Source organism: Hippopotamus amphibius, chromosome 9 (assembly GCF_030028045.1).
Source record: "Hippopotamus amphibius kiboko isolate mHipAmp2 chromosome 9, mHipAmp2.hap2, whole genome shotgun sequence".
Taxonomy (NCBI): Eukaryota; Metazoa; Chordata; class Mammalia; order Artiodactyla; family Hippopotamidae; genus Hippopotamus; species Hippopotamus amphibius.
Window position 1 is genome coordinate 64,003,178 of NC_080194.1, and position 15,489 is coordinate 64,018,666.

At 44.8% G+C, this 15,489-nt stretch overlaps 1 protein-coding gene across 4 annotated transcripts in view; it reads left to right on the plus strand.

Annotated features, from left to right (window-relative positions):
* Positions 1 to 15,489, plus strand: part of ME3 (malic enzyme 3) — a 180,206-nt gene that overhangs the window by 50,642 nt on the left and 114,075 nt on the right. For 2 of the 4 annotated variants that reach the window (XM_057750049.1, XM_057750050.1), the window contains exon 1: positions 4,378 to 4,500. The exons of 1 other annotated variant lie outside the window; for it this stretch is intronic. The gene's annotated coding sequence lies outside the window, so the exon portion shown is untranslated. One more of the 4 variants, XM_057750051.1, reaches the window with a different exon arrangement.

Consider the following 15,489-nt stretch of genomic DNA (forward strand, 5'->3'; position numbering starts at 1 on the left):
GTTTACAAGAAATGTAACCCTGTCTGCTTCTCTTATGGTCAGTGCCAGACTGGTTTTCAGGCAAAGCCTGGTTTGGCATTGATTACCGAATGAATTTGCTGAAAACAGCAACCTCGCATGTTTACACTTCTTTCTCCTGGTGACATACGGATTAGAAAAAGAAATAGGGATGATTAAAACAGGAAGGGTTAACACCAGATGATCCGAAGCCAGACAGATGACCTCCAGCTCAAAACCAGGCAACCAACCAAAGTCACGACACCGGTTTTCCTTAAGGGAAGAGTCATCGGCATCAAGAGCTGTCAGTCCCCATCAGGTAATGGTGGAGTTTTCCATCTTCCCCACCTGAGAATGTGAGTCCTGAGCAGCTTCTGGTGAACATCAGTCACTGGGGTTGTCAGGGATATTTTGGGGGGACTGTCAAGCTCATGGAGTATGCGAGAGGCCAGTGAGGTGGAATGTGAGAGAACTGAAAGGGCCCTGAAAATAGCTTCACCAAAGACCGGCCGCTGATTGATTCTTTAGGGTCAAGGCCAGAGTTCCATCAGAGTGGCACTTGGGTGTGTGGCTATAAGTGGCCAGAGACACCCCCTCCTCTTTTCTGTCCACAAAGAGAACCTTAGGAAGGCATGTCCCTGAGTTATTTCCCCAGACTCCAGCTTAGCGCAGGAGGGAAATAGTATATTTGGAGCTAGCTAAGTGACCATGGGCAGGTGAACTCTCTGACCCTCTGTCTCCTCATCTATAAAATCCATCCTCACTTAGCTTATGGAATTGCTGTGGCAGTCTCATAAGATAATAGACAACAAGGGATAAAATGATCTTTGCTATGTAAGGGTCACATAATATTGCCATTATTCTTCTTCTCAAATGAGCTCAGATAGCTTGGGGGAGCAGATCTCTGCTGTATGGAGTAGACTTCCAGATTCTTTTCTGGGAGGGATGCTTGTGGGCTTTGGAAGCCCTTAGAAAATTGGTAGAGTGGAGAAATAATCAAATGTTTTGGGGAGTTGTGGGAGGCCCATGGGGGTGGGGCAGGGAGGCAAACTCAGGGAAGAGAAAATCATTGAAAGAGTCCTGGAGGAGGGGACTTGAAGTGAAAAAACTATGGGCTTTGGAGTCAAACTGTCTGGGTTTGAACCCTAGCTAGCTCCTCCCTTTCTGGCTATATGATTCAGGCAAGTTACTTGTCCATTCCATCTGTAAAACAGGCATGATTTTTATATGTCTATTTTTAAAATAATGTAGTTAAATAGAGCCTAAATAGTAAACGTCAGTGAATAATGACTATTATTAAGGATCACTGACTTCAGTATAATGTAACAGGAAATACTTGTTCATACAAGTACTGCATGGGATCGCTTATATGCAGAATCTTTAAAAAAGTGGAATACATAGAGACAAAGAGTAGTATGGTGGTTGCCAGGGGCTGGGGATGGAGCGAATATGGAGAGGCTGGTAAAAGGGTACAAGCTTTCAGTTATAAGGATCTGATCTAATGTATAACATGGTGACTGTAGTTGATAATACTGTACTGTATAATCAAAATTTACTAAGAGATGTGTTGGGGGGGGCAGGGCTGTTCCACTGACGTCTCTGCTTCCTTGATGCAGATTCTCATTCTTCTCATTTGATGCTCACAACAGCCCTCAGAGGGCGGCAAAGAGGATGTTATCACCCCTATCCTTCAGATAAGGAAAACCAAGGGGCAGAGGTAAAGCAGCGTGTCTGAACTTGACCCGGCATAAAGCTGGGCGCTAATTCCGGTACTTTCCTGCATTGCACTGGATTATGTATGGTATAGCCATGTCAGTAGTAAAAGTCTTCTGCTCCAAATTAAATCAAAATACACTGAGGACAAGAGATACAATAGATGCTTAATAAATACTCGTTAATTTTTTTCTACTATAAACCACAAAGTTTAATAATGAATTTCTATAACAAATTTTAACAAATATAGTTTCCCATAACAAATATTTATAATTTCAAGGGTATAAGGCAGCTGTACTTAGAAATATGAGAACAAACTTTTTAGTATCATAAGAAGTCTCTTTCAGTAAGAAACAGACTTAGACACCGCAATTTAAGATAAGAAGATAAGCTACAGAATGGGAGAAAATGTTTACAAGTCATATATCTGATAATGATTTAGTGTCCAGAATACATAAAGAACTCTCACAACTCAACCACAAAAAGACCAAAAAAAACAAAAAACAAAAAAAAAACCCACCATAAACCAAAAAACTAACTAAAAAAGTGAGCAAAGTACTTGAATAGACCTTTCTCCAAAGAAGATCTACAAATGGCCAATAGTGCAGGAAAAGATGCTGCACAGTATTAATCATTAAGGAAATGAATATCAAAATTGCAGTGAGATACCACTTCGCATCCACTGAGGATGGTTTGACCCATCCCGCCCATCATCATCCAAGACCTGGTTCTGGCAGGGAAATAGAAAACATAAAGAAAAAGGAGAGAAAGTACAGAAAATGAAAGCAGAAGAGAGAGGCAAAGTGATATAAGAAATGAACATTGCACTCGGAATGAAGTTCAAGTCTAAACTCAGCCACTTCCTACCTACATGATCTTGGCCACATCATGGAACCTTCTGAAACTTCGGTATCCTCAGCTATGACGTGAAAGAGGTAGACCAGGTGATCGTTAAGATCCCTTCCATCCCTGACATCTTATGATTCTACATGTAGGTAAGAAACTTCCTTAAAGTCTCTCGGACTCTTCTGAGAGTGAGAAAGAAGGAGGTCGGAGCATAAGCACGACTGGGAGGTATTATGGGGTGAATTTTGAGTGAGAACTACGAGGAGTAGCCAGTCCTTCTGGTTAAACATTTTCCTGGGCTTTACTGAGTAAAGCCTGAAACCTGTACTTTCAAAATGGAGAAAGGGGAGACTTGGCTTTAAATACATTTCATCTGACTATGATGAAAGTATTAAAATTGCACAAGTAGGAAATTTATAGGGCACTTTACATTCTGCTCATTTTTGCGCTAGTCAGAAGAGACTGAAATTCAGTATGTTCCCAAATTAGCTAAAGAAACCCCTTGTCAAAGACCCCTCAATCCATCTGGTTATCATTATTAAAGCATTATGGGGTGTGTATGCTTTCCATAGGAAAAAAAAAGGAATAATCCCTTCAAATATGTAATTTCATAGGTTTTAAAATGTGAAGGCAGCCGTTAAGGGAGTTATCAAAGCAGTCTGAGGCACAGAGGGAGTTGTCAGGGGAAAAATATAAGAGAGTTTTCAATAACCGAAGGTTCAGCCGTTTCTAATGCCGAGGCCCAGGATTTTATGAACACATTGGAATTCTAAAGACTGTTGTTTTCATTGCATGGAGGCATCTGAACCAAAAAGATAAATTCTGAACCACCTGGACCATATTAGAATGTCTGAGGCCTCAAAGGTCTAGAGAGGGGCTCACCTAGATCTGCCTTCTAACACGACTGCCCTCCCAAAGCACAGCACAGCTGTGTTCCTGCAGCCGTGGCATTTTGTTCCAAGAGCACCGTGCCTTGTGCCAACCTCGCCTCTTAGACATCAACCCAAACAAGATGTAGTAGAAAGAGTGAAGGCCTGGAGTCAGACAGACCTTGAGGTAGACCCAGGCTCCCAGCCCTCCCACCCGTGAGCTTTGTGACCTTGGTCCAGCACAGTGCCTTGTTCTTGGAAGGCATTCAGTGAATCCCTCTTGACCTGAACTGTTGAACCAGGCTGATTACTTACTTGATTTGATCATCAGTTTCCTTCTTATAAGATAGTGTTTAAGAGCACAGGTTTTAAAGACAGAACGAGTCCTGGCTTTACACGTACTTAATCTCAATGGCTCAGTTTCTTCATCTATCAAATGGGGATGATAGTATCTACGTCATAAGCTGGTTATGATGATCACGAGTCAAAGTGCTTAAAACAGGGCCTGATACAGAGTAAGTACTTTGTATGGATTTGTCGTAAACAGAGAATTCTGAAAATTTCTAACATGTGATAAACCCTCCAATTTTTACTTTATTTCTTTATTGATAGTTTACTTATTTTTATATATTTCCATACATGTTATAAGGCCCTGCCAAAGTCTTCAACATCCTCCAAAGGCCTCCATGAAAAAGAATAAAACTCCCTTCTACTGCTCAGTGCTTTGTAGCTTACCAAATGCTTTGGTGACAGAATCTTATTTGATCTCAACCTCAACCCTGCCCTACAGGGATCCTACTTGCCTCATTCTGGCGGATCCCCCAAGGAAGCCTGGCCTTTGGCTGGAGAAACTCACTGCTGACTTTTCTCCCAGATACATCAAGCCCTAACAGAACACGGATTTGTCATCATTGTTTCTGGCTGCCTTGCAGACTTTAGGAGGTGATTCCACTCTTGCCATTCCTGATTTGGGGCTGGGATTGTTTTCTCACTGGAGGGAAAGGAACAATTTTGAAACTTACCCTTTGGATGGGAATTTAAATGTCTCTTCAGTTTACTTGTGTTTTGTGAGGTGGTGAGTAAATGGGAGAGAGAGGGAAGGGGAAAGGTCTTTAAGGAATGCAACATAGCCATGAACTGTTATAAAATCGTCAGATAGTTTTTGAACCGTAATACTCAGTGCTGGTGATCATGCAGTAAGACAGCTACTGATGTCCTGCTAGTGGGGCTGTAAGTTGCTCCAGCCTTTCTGAAGTGATTTGGCAATACGCCTAAGGACAAAATTGTTTAGATCTCTCTAGCACGTAAAATTCCTGAAGGCAAGCGTTTTTGTCTATCTTTAAATTTTTTTGCTTATTGCTGCATTACCAATTTTGAATGTTATCCAGCTCCTAGTGGGTGCTCATTAAATATTCACTGAATGAATGAAAAAGTCATGTTTCTTAAGTCCAGTGGTTCAACCTGAAGAAAAATCAGAAATGCAAACAGTTTTAAGTGTGCTCTTCACAGCGTAATTTATAATAGTGAAAGTTTGGAAACAATTATAATATACAAAGCAGGGGAATTATTAGATAATCAGTTGGAGTTGTTTTTCAATTTTTAAGTAATATTTTAGGTCGAAGTTTTAGTAGATGGGAAAATGCTTATCTTATAATTTTAAGTGTAAAAAATTTCATGTATATGTATGAAATTTTACATATAGTATAATCTCAACTTTGTCTAAACCAAGTTTGTTTGTTTAAGCACAGAGAAAATATAGGAAGGAAATAGAGCAAAACAATACAGTGGTTATCTCTGAGTGATGAGATTAGATGTGATTTTTATTTAATTTTTCTTAACTTTTCAGTGTATAATAGGTATATATTACTTTTAAATTTAAGAAAAAGATATTTTACAAAATCCCTATTGAAGTTAGAGTCAGATGGAGACCAGGCTTGTGACTCAGCTCTACAACTTGCTGATTGTGTGTTGATGTTTCGGAGACTTTATATGGTTCATGTGATATATGTAAAAGTGTTGTTTTACAAAATAATAAGCAAAAACTAATGTATGAAATGATAGCTATTGTTCTTACAACCATTGTAGCAAAGTTGCATCTTTTGAGAAGGGTGTCCAGAGTGTCGTAATATCCTTTCATGACAGGTGTTAAAATCCCCAGCAAGCTGGGAATAGCATCTTCAGTGACCCCGTCTGTTTTGTATATTGTGATGCGGAAATTCAGGTGCTGGCTGACTTTTTTCCTGTGTGAGTAAAGAAAGGTTGAGGAATTGCTGACCCGCTGTGTTAACTTGTCAGGGTAACGGTGGCCTGTACTGTAGTGTACACAAGTGAGTCATTTTCCTGGCCATGAGCCTAGCCCACCATCACCATCTCCATGCAGCTTCTTTGTCCTCTTTTCATACACAGTCACGCTGAATCCTCGTAATAACCCCGTGCAGAAGGGTCTGTGTTATGCCAGGTTTGTAGACTGAGAAAGCTGAGGCCAGTGGAAGGGTAAACAGACTACCAGAAGTCACAGACTTAGTAACCGGTGGAACCAGAATTCAAATACAGTTCTCTTTGGCTCCTACGTTGTGTACTCTTCCCCCTCCTGGACTTCCTTCCAGAGGAGTGACTAGGAAGTATTTATATTCTTCAGGTCTTGCTGAATTGGGGGGTTTCCTTGGATATTCCAGACAGTACTGTTCTAACCTCCTCTGTTGTTGCTATGGAGAAGCAAACAAAACTCGACATCTCCAAATCAATGGAGAGGAATTGGGTAAAATGCTCCTTTGTTGCTGATTTCTGTAGCAACCCTTAGAGGCATGGCTTATCTCAGATGTGGGGGCTGAGCTAGCCACATCCAGCAATTGTCTAGCAAACCGTGTCTCCCCATCGGTCACAATGAAATGCCCTGTGTTTGCCTACCAAAGGCTACAGGCCTCCCGCTTCTCTCTCCTCGGATGTAGTGGTGAAGTTACCGCAGCTGGGGAAGTGCTCCTTGACCTCTCCGATAGCCTTTACTTCTTGAAGATGGAATCCGTTTATGTTGTTCTTCCAAGTGGTATTTGACAGAGCTCAATAGCCATCCTGGTATAAGCAGAATATTCTCCCTCCCAACGCCTAAGAAGCCAGCTCTGAGCATATGCCAAGAGCTGGGTTATTGTGAGCTTTGTGAACCAATTGACTGACTCTTTGGAGAAAAGCAGCGGTCCCCTGCGAGTGATAACCCAGTGCCATTCTTGTTCAAGTGACCGAATTCCCTGGACTCATCTGCCCATCTGTTGTCATGGTGCCCGTGACTGTAATAAAGTGGAGAAGCTGGACTGGCTGGAGAAATAAAAAGAAGGAACGTGGTCCCAGTTCCTGGCCTTTGTTTATCCTGCCCAGGTGGGTTCAGGCAGGCTTGGACCCCGAGTGAGATTTTGTTCACAGGAGGTGCGTTAGTTTGCTGGGGCTGCCATAACAAAGTACCACAGACTGGATGCCTTAAACGACAGAAATTTATTTTCTCACAGTTGTGAAGACTAGAAGTTCAAGATCAAGGTGTTGGCAGATATGGTTTCTTCTTAGGTCTCTCTCCTTGGCTTGCAGGAGGCCGTCTTCTCCCAGGCCTTCATATGGTCTATCTTCTGAATCTATGCCCTGATCTGTTTTTTAAGGACAGTCAGAGTGGAGTAGGGGACACCGAAACCCTGTTTTACCTTAATTACCTCTTTAAAAACCTTAACACCAAATACCGTCGGATTCTGAGGTACTGGGGGTTAGGACTTCAACACATGAATTTGGGGAACACAATATAACAGGGGACTTGCAGAAAATCAGAATAGAACAACCAGAATTGAGCAATCACTTACCACATTCCAAACCACAAGAGCCGATGTCAACAACTCTGATGCTGGGGTCCCTCATCAGATCCCAGGAACAGAGCAGCATCACAGAGACTGTGAGGACCCCAGACTCACAGATGCCCATGTGGTGCTGAGCAGCAGACATGGGGGCTGGCCCTGGTCTCCTAGGTTTGCATGTGTTCTACCTCCCCCACATGGCTCCATACACTAGGAGGCTCGTGTCTTGCTTCCTCTCCCTCTGAAATGTGCTTTGAAGCTATCCCTTCTCTTCCACTTCATTTCCTCTGCTGTGTTCGGTATAGAGCATCTTCTTTCTTCATGTGGACCACAGCCACAGCCTATCACTGCCTGGTGCCTCCAGCCTCCGTTCCACCCCAGCCCTCTACTCAGCTGCCAGAGGGCTTTTTACTGTGAAATTGGGTCAGTACTTGCCCACTTGTTGCCTTCCCCATCGCCTGCAGGATGACTAGCATTCCTTAGCGTGGCATGCTTGAAAACCCTCAGTGGCTCCCCACCGCCCCCAGAGTAACACGATTAGCAAAGCTTGCAAAGCCCATTCAACCTGGTGAGATCTATCCCTCTAGCTTGACTGCCTGATGTACCCCTGCCCCTCAGCCCCACCCTCCATATGGTCCAGCGCCCCGCATCTCCTCCTCTTACTTCAGGTGCTCTATGCCTGCCCTGCTTCCGTCTCTTGCCTCCAGACTTGAAGAACTGTCCAAAGTCAAGGTCTAATTCAAATGTCACTTTTTGGTGACACCTTCCCCACTGCTCCCCCAGCCCTCAGGAAGAATTGTTCTCTCCCTTTTCTGTAATCCCTTAGCACTTAATACATTTCTGCCTCTGTGCTTAACATCTTGAATTGTTTCATTTTCTTAACTTTGTCTCCATCACTGCGATGGGAGCTCCTTAACAAAAGGACTTTCTCGTATCCATCCCTGTATCCCCACAGCCCCACACATAGTAGGTGCTCTGTAGACCCTTGCTAGTGAGTAAATAGATGAAGTTGTGAGGGGCTCTCTCTATAACCTTATGATGGTCTGGGCTTCTTGGGTTCTCTGATGAGTCCTTTTCAAACTTGAATGATGAGCTCTTCTATGATAGTGTCTGTGACCATTCTGTCTGCAGCAGTGCTTCTGTCCTCTGTGGGTGGAGTCCCCTCCCCATTTGGGAGAGCCAGCAGAAGTGCTATGAAGTGTCGTGTAAGTTATGTTAAAATTAGACGTGAGCAAATGGAGCTGGAGATAGAGGCTGCAAACACCACACACCTCAGGAGCCACGTCACTGCAATGGGGGACAACACACTAGTGTAAGGAGAACCCATGGGACCTGGCAGTAGCAGCTTAGCTGTTGGAGCTCTGGCCCAAGTAGAACACACTGTGAGCACTTGGCAAGCGAACGCCCTCATCCGTGTTGTTCCTTCTGTCTTCCAAGAATAAGACACTGGAGAATGTTCTACCAGTGGTCGAAAGCAGAAGAGGTACAAGTACTTACCTGTCATGGAAAATAGCAAAGCAGGAAGAGATCTAAGGGAGAAAAATCAGGCCCAGTATTCTTTTCAAACAATTTTCCTAGCCACAGAACCTTTTATTCACACAAAATCTCAAATAAGGAAGCTCAATGAATATCATAAAAGCTGAGTTAAGCTGCACGGGGGAAGCAAGACAGACACCCATTCCCACAACACTCCCGACTCAGTACCTCTGTGGAACCTCTGAGGACCCACTAGGGTCTTCAAAGTCCAGACTGGCATCTCCTAATCAAGTTGTCCAGTCTCGGAGACTGATATCGATTCACTCATCCATTCATTTTCGCTCTCTCTCTTTCTCCAAACGTTTATTCAGCTCCTGCTACGAGTCAAGCACTAAGGTAAAAATAAGTAGGATGCAGTACCTGCCATAAGGAAACCTAGGTGTCTAAACGGGGAGACAGACTTGTAAACAAACACTTGCAGCACATTGACAAATATTTTTAGAGCTCCAGGGTGGTGCAGGAGACAGAGAGGTTACCAAGAAAGGAAAGAGCAATTGACCTCCAGTCAGTGCCCAAAATAAGGTTGCCTGAATTCCCAAATCAGTGAGATTTATTTCCTACCCCGCTGCTGCTAAAGGAATAAAAGAGGAAGCTTTTCTGTTAAGAGCCTGTGCCCCGCCCAGGCCTCCCAGCTCCGCGCCAGCGGTGCTGAGAGCACAGAGCAGGCGCCGGAGGTGAGGGAGGGCAGGGGGGAGGTTTCTCTGCAGCCTCAGGACCCGCAGCTGCTGCCTCACAATGGGCAGGGCCAGCGCGGGCCCCTGTTCTTTTGTCCCAGGCCACCGGGGACCTAGGAAAGCCACTGTGCCCAGAGATCTTTAAATAATGTCGTCACTCACGAGTAAACCTGAGGGAAACCCAGGCTTTCTTTCACCAGAAATGAATTGAACCCATCAGTAGAGGCACGGGCCCTCCCCTCCCCTTCATATTTCGAGGCTGGACGGGCTGTGGAGAGGGCCAGGCCTCCGCACTCAGAGCGGCCGTTTTTGCCTCCACCCAGCCCAAGTCCCAGGACGATGCTCCCCCTGGAACTTGTGTTTGCACTTTCTGCTCTGCTAAGCCACAGGTTTGGAGGTTGAGATATGTGATTTCATGGGGTCATTTTTTACTGGGTCTCCTTTGACTCAGCTGGACCCCAAAGCCCTCCACGACCTGAGCCTGCCTGCTTCGTGCCTGCCCGGGCCTCTGGCCTGATCTCCACCAGTCCCCTGCGCAGCAGCCCCGCTGAAGCTGGCTGCGCTGGCCTTGAGCACATGCCTCCCGGGCCTCTGCAGCTCTGCACGTGCTGATCCTCCTGCCTGGAGTGCTTCCCCCGCCCTTGCCCACCGGCAGCGCTTCTCCGTGATCTCAGCTAGATATGACCCCCTTTGCAAAGCCCTCCTGCGCACCTCCTTTGTAACCCCAAGCAATTAGTCCCCTTCTCCTCATACTCACAGCTCCTCCTTTACTTGAATCTGTTTCTCTATCAAACTGTCATGTCTGTACGTCCTTGCCCCCAAAGTAGCTTTCCATCCTCCACCCCATACCCTTCCAATTGGATTTCAGGAGTAAAGGCTTACTCTTAAATCTTCAGTCCCTTCCGGGATGCTCTCTCCAACTCCATCTATTAACTTAGACCTACCCCCAACCTGAGTTGACTGTTTTTCTCAAACCCTTCTCACGTTACTTTCACACTCCTCAGCCTTCCGAGTCAGGACAAAGGTAGGTGGCCTTTTACTCCTTAAGGCCACTTTTAGAACTGTCCTTTCCCATCCTCTTATTTAAACAAACAGATAACTTCCCCAGCAACAAACACTGCCTCTCTGCGCCTTTTCTAAGAGTTGTGCTGTTCAGGGAGATTGACCTTTCCTCCTTTTCGTCACTGTCATTTACCACCTTCCATTCATTGAGGACTTTGGCACCAGCTTATAGACTTTCTCCACCCCAGTCCTGCCATCATCTTGGAATTCAGGAATTCAGCATCAAAGGGCTGGTTCCCCTAAAACCAGGGCCTCTCCCAACTGGAATGCTTTCCCTCTGCATTCCCCCTCAGCTGCTCTCACAGTCACACCCTGGGCCTTGGCCTCATGTGAAATTCCTCTATGTGAATCATTGAAATCATAAAATCATAGAAATCAGTGGTCCCAACAGCACTCTCTGACCAGAGATGCTGCCCGGTCAGCCGCCCCCTCTGAACTCAGCGCAGTCTCCAGTCCACCCAGCCCTCTGCCTGTGCCAGACGTCACTGGTGTCCAGCTAGTCCAGCCCCGCTTCAAGGCCATGCTTCACCGTTTCTGCTCTTCCTGACAGTACCCTCAACTCTTTGCGCCTGTACCTTTTCATTGCACTCTTTTGAGAAAAATCACATCCCTGGATAACAGCGTGGCGTGGAGAAAGCAGACAGTTCCGCTTTGCTTTCTCCACGCCGTACTAGAGGAAAGCACGCAGCGGAAAAAAGTGTACAACGGTGTATTTATTATTACCAACCTCGGCTGAGTACTTTTCAGTGCTCAGAAATCTCCTGTTTCGCTGACCATCTTGCTCTCACCCTCTCTACAACTTTTCTTTCGAAACTTCCCTGCTCTGAAATCTCCGACGCTCACTCCAGCAGATAACTCCCCCATCGAGCCTGTAAGCACACAGCACCTCCACTTGTCCGTCCCTCCTGCTAGAGCTGCTGAGGTGGCCTCCTCTGTCTACGGCCCATCCCCGCCCCACCCTGGCCAGGGCTGTGGCTCCCATCCTCTCCCTTCTTGAGGAATCCACCCCGTCAGCATCTAACCATGCTCACTTCTCTCCACCTTAAACCAGTCCCTGTTAGTAGCTGATCTTCTTGCAAGAATTGTGTGCATTTGCTGATTCCCTTTCCTCCCGTCCTGCTCTCTCCTCAAACCGCAGAAGTCCAGCTGCAGCCGACCTTCACTGGCTTACAGGGAACCTCCACCTGGCTAAATCCAGCAGACAACAGTTTTCCATCCTCGTGTTACTTGACCTTGCAGAGAAATTCAGCAGTGTTGACACTCCTGCCTTTCTGAAACACTGTCCTCTTGGACCATCCTGCAACAACGCATCTTCTGGTTCCCCTTCTACCTTTCAGCTGCTTCTTCTCAGTCTGTTCCCCTGGCTGATCCTCCTTCTTCCTCACTCTGAACTCTCTCTGTAGAGGAATATATCCCTGCTGTGGTTTCAGTTACTGCCAATTTGCTAACAATTTTCAAATTCATTCTCTAGCCCTCATTAAGACCCAGGCTTCCAGATATCTAGCCGCCTGCCTGACATCTCCAGATGGATTCAGATGTTTCAAAGGTTGTCAGACTCAATGTGTATCAAGTTCAATTTGAGATGCATTCCTTTCCTTCCAGTCCCTCTTCCATACCCCAAATCCTCATCACTTAGTGTCCCATCTCCGTGATGCTGCCACAGTCATCCATCCGGTTTCCATAGCAGTGATACCGCCCAGTTCTCCTCAGTGTAAGCATGGTGATCTTCCCCCCAACACACACACACACACACACACACACACACACACACACACACAGCAAATTATCTCTTCTGTTTAAAAACCTTTTTGTTGTTGAGGCTGAAAACCCAAGTCCTTAGCAAAGTTGCCTACACACTGTACCATCTTGATCCTGCCTCCCTTTTTTGAGCCTTGAACATGCTGTTTCTTCCCCATTTAGGATGTTTCTCTGCTCAACTCTGTCCTGGTGCTTGACCTAATTAACTCTTTATTTGTCTTTCATATCGCGTCTCAAATGTTGCTTCCTTAGGGAAGGCTCTCCTAGTCACCCTCCCCCCAAAGGAAACTACATCAGGGCTCCCAGTTCCTTCCATGCTTTCATAGCATCCTCTGCATCTGCTCTGTAGTATTTCTTATCATGAAATAATGACGTGGTGATTATTTATTGACTCCTTGTCTTCCCTATGGGGATGGGAACTTCTCTTTCACACAGCTGCATCCCCACGCCTAGCACATTACCTTGCATGAAGTAGCTACTTAATGAGTTTTTGTCAAGTGAATGGCATCCCCTTGTTATGTAACTTTGAATGAATGATGAATCACTTTGTCGTGTGTCATCTGTGTTAATTTTCCCCACTGGAAGGTAAGCTAGGCTTTGCCATCTGTCACCTGCACCTGGAATTGGGCGCATCACACAATACCTGCTAGTTGAATGAGTGGATGCGTGCATGATAGTTAGGTTGAGTAAGAAGGGTGGGCCAGGTGGTGGACAGCTCAACAGAGGCAGCGGTGAGAAAAGCCTCCATAGGTCCTTATCCGCAAGCCTCAGGTTATCTGGTTTGCATTAACTTTGAGCCATAAAAATGCTTCAGAGATTTGTTCCCTATAAAAGGCCAGTCACTGGTTTTGATTTCTCACCAGTGTTTAATGATCTTGATTTCTCACCCATGTTTAACTGCCTAGGACACCCAGAAACTTAACCTGAAGCTTCTGTTCTATCTCTCTTTCTTTTCTTTCTTTTTTTTTTTTTTTACTAGGGAAAATAACAGAGACCCCTTTGATTCAGACTCAGTGGAAAGAATGTGGCTCCTGTCTTCTCCGTAGGTGTGGCAGCCGATTTTTTCTCTGTTATAAACTTATCCAGTGCCAGGACTCTTGCCGGGGTTTTCCACTAGGGACAAAGAGAGACCTTGCTATACAACAGTGTGCAATGGTTAGTGCCCTCACTGTGCTTTGGCCATATGCAGTCTTCATATTTTAAGGCAATCACAATAATAGATAATTATATTAAATAGCAGCATTGTTCCATCTTGTCATTGCTGCTCATTCTGAAGGATGAATCTTTACTAATAAATCAGCATCTACCCACCGCCTGCCTCCTTCAGAAATTCTCCTGATTGCATTTCTATTGAGATATTTCCCCAGGACAAGATACTCACCTACACTTTAAATTTGTGTGATGCGTAGAATTTGTGCAAACCTGTTGTCTCCCCTTCTGGTGCAGTCCCTCATAATCATGGGGGTGCAAGCAAAGAGCCCCAACTCTGCAGAAATTAGCTTTCACAGGTCCAGGCCTGGGACTTGAATGTTAAACCAGCAACCCAGGTGCTCCCCAGTTACACTGAATTTTGAGAATCAGGGTACTGAATTGTAAGTTTTAAGTCAATAATATTTCATCCTTCTATGCACTAGAGTGATTAATGGATGAGCATAAAAGAGCATGCCCAGCAGAGGACCCAGCACGCACGCACACAGGCAGGAGAATGCCCGCTTCCTCTGGGAAGGGTAAAGGAGTTTGCTGTGTTGAGGGCTTCCCCTGGAGGCTGACAGAAGAGGAAGCCAAGAATGATGCACAGCTTATGAAAAGCCTTGCAGGCTTTGATAAAGATTTTTTATTGAAGTATAGTTGATTTACAGTATTTCAGGTGTACAGCAAAGTGATTCAGTTATACACACACATGCATACACACACAGATATATAGATAATAGATATAGGTATAGGTATAGATATAGATATAGATATAGATATAGATATTCTTTCTCAGATTCTTTTCCCTTATAGGTTATTACGGTATATTGGATAGTGTTCCCTGTGCTGTACAGTAGGTCCTTGTTGTCTATTTTATATACAGCAGTGTGTTACCTGTTAATCCCAAATTCCTAATTTATCCTGCCCCCTTTTCCCCTTTGGTAATTATAAGTTTGTTCTCTACGTCTGTGAGTCTATTTCTGTCTTTTAAATAAGTTCATATCACTTTTTAGATTCCATGTATAAGTGATATCACACGCTATTTGTCTTTGACTTACGTCACTTAGTATTGAATATGATAATCTCTAGGTCAGATAAAGATGTTTTAAGTTAGAGAGTGGAATTATCAAGTTTGGTTTTTGGAAAATGTTAGTCTGGCAGAAGTTCTGAAAGGTGTGTTCCAAGGGCGAGACAAGGAGAGCCAGGGGTGGGAGGGATTAAGACTGGAGTCCAATACTCGCAGAACCGTTCATGAGCAGACCAGGGACGGTGTCAGTCTTAAAAGAAGGAAGATGAGAATGAGGAAGGTGGGTAACAGAAGAATCTCAGACTCTGTCTCAGACTCTTCGGGAGATGGACCATCACCTGGATTTGGTAATGACTGCATATTTGGACTGAGTTGTGAGGAATCCAGGATTTCTAATGAGCTACTGGTAATGAGTGCCATTGTTGAGTAGAGAATGTAGGAGGGAGGTTTGGCCTGGAAGATGAGTTTGATGTGCAGCATGTGGTGTTTGACAGGCCTGTGAGACAAGTAGGTGGAGATGCCCAGGAAGCAGATGGATGTCTGGGTCTGGAATTGAAATGATTCTGGAGACACAGTGCAAAGCATTTCTTTTGCCATTGAATTATCACCCCAGCTGCTTTATTTAAAATAACGATAGCTGACATTGACTTCGTGAGTCCTTACTAAGCATCAAACACTCTGCTACATGTGACACACATTATGAAGTGGGTACTGTTAGCAGCCCAGTTTTACAGAGGAGGAAACTGAAACTTGGAAAGTTAGGTAATGTACCCAGGCTGTGCATCTAGTAAGGGTCAGAGATGGTATTCAGACTTCGGCATTCTACCGCCGTCATCCGTAGTCATCATCCTAGGCTACGGTGTTTCTCAAAATGTTTAAACCACAACCTTCAGTTAAAAATACACCTTACATCACAAGCCAGTACACAGATACACAACACACATGGGCACGTGCATGCACACACATGCTCTCCAAATTAAGCAAAAGTT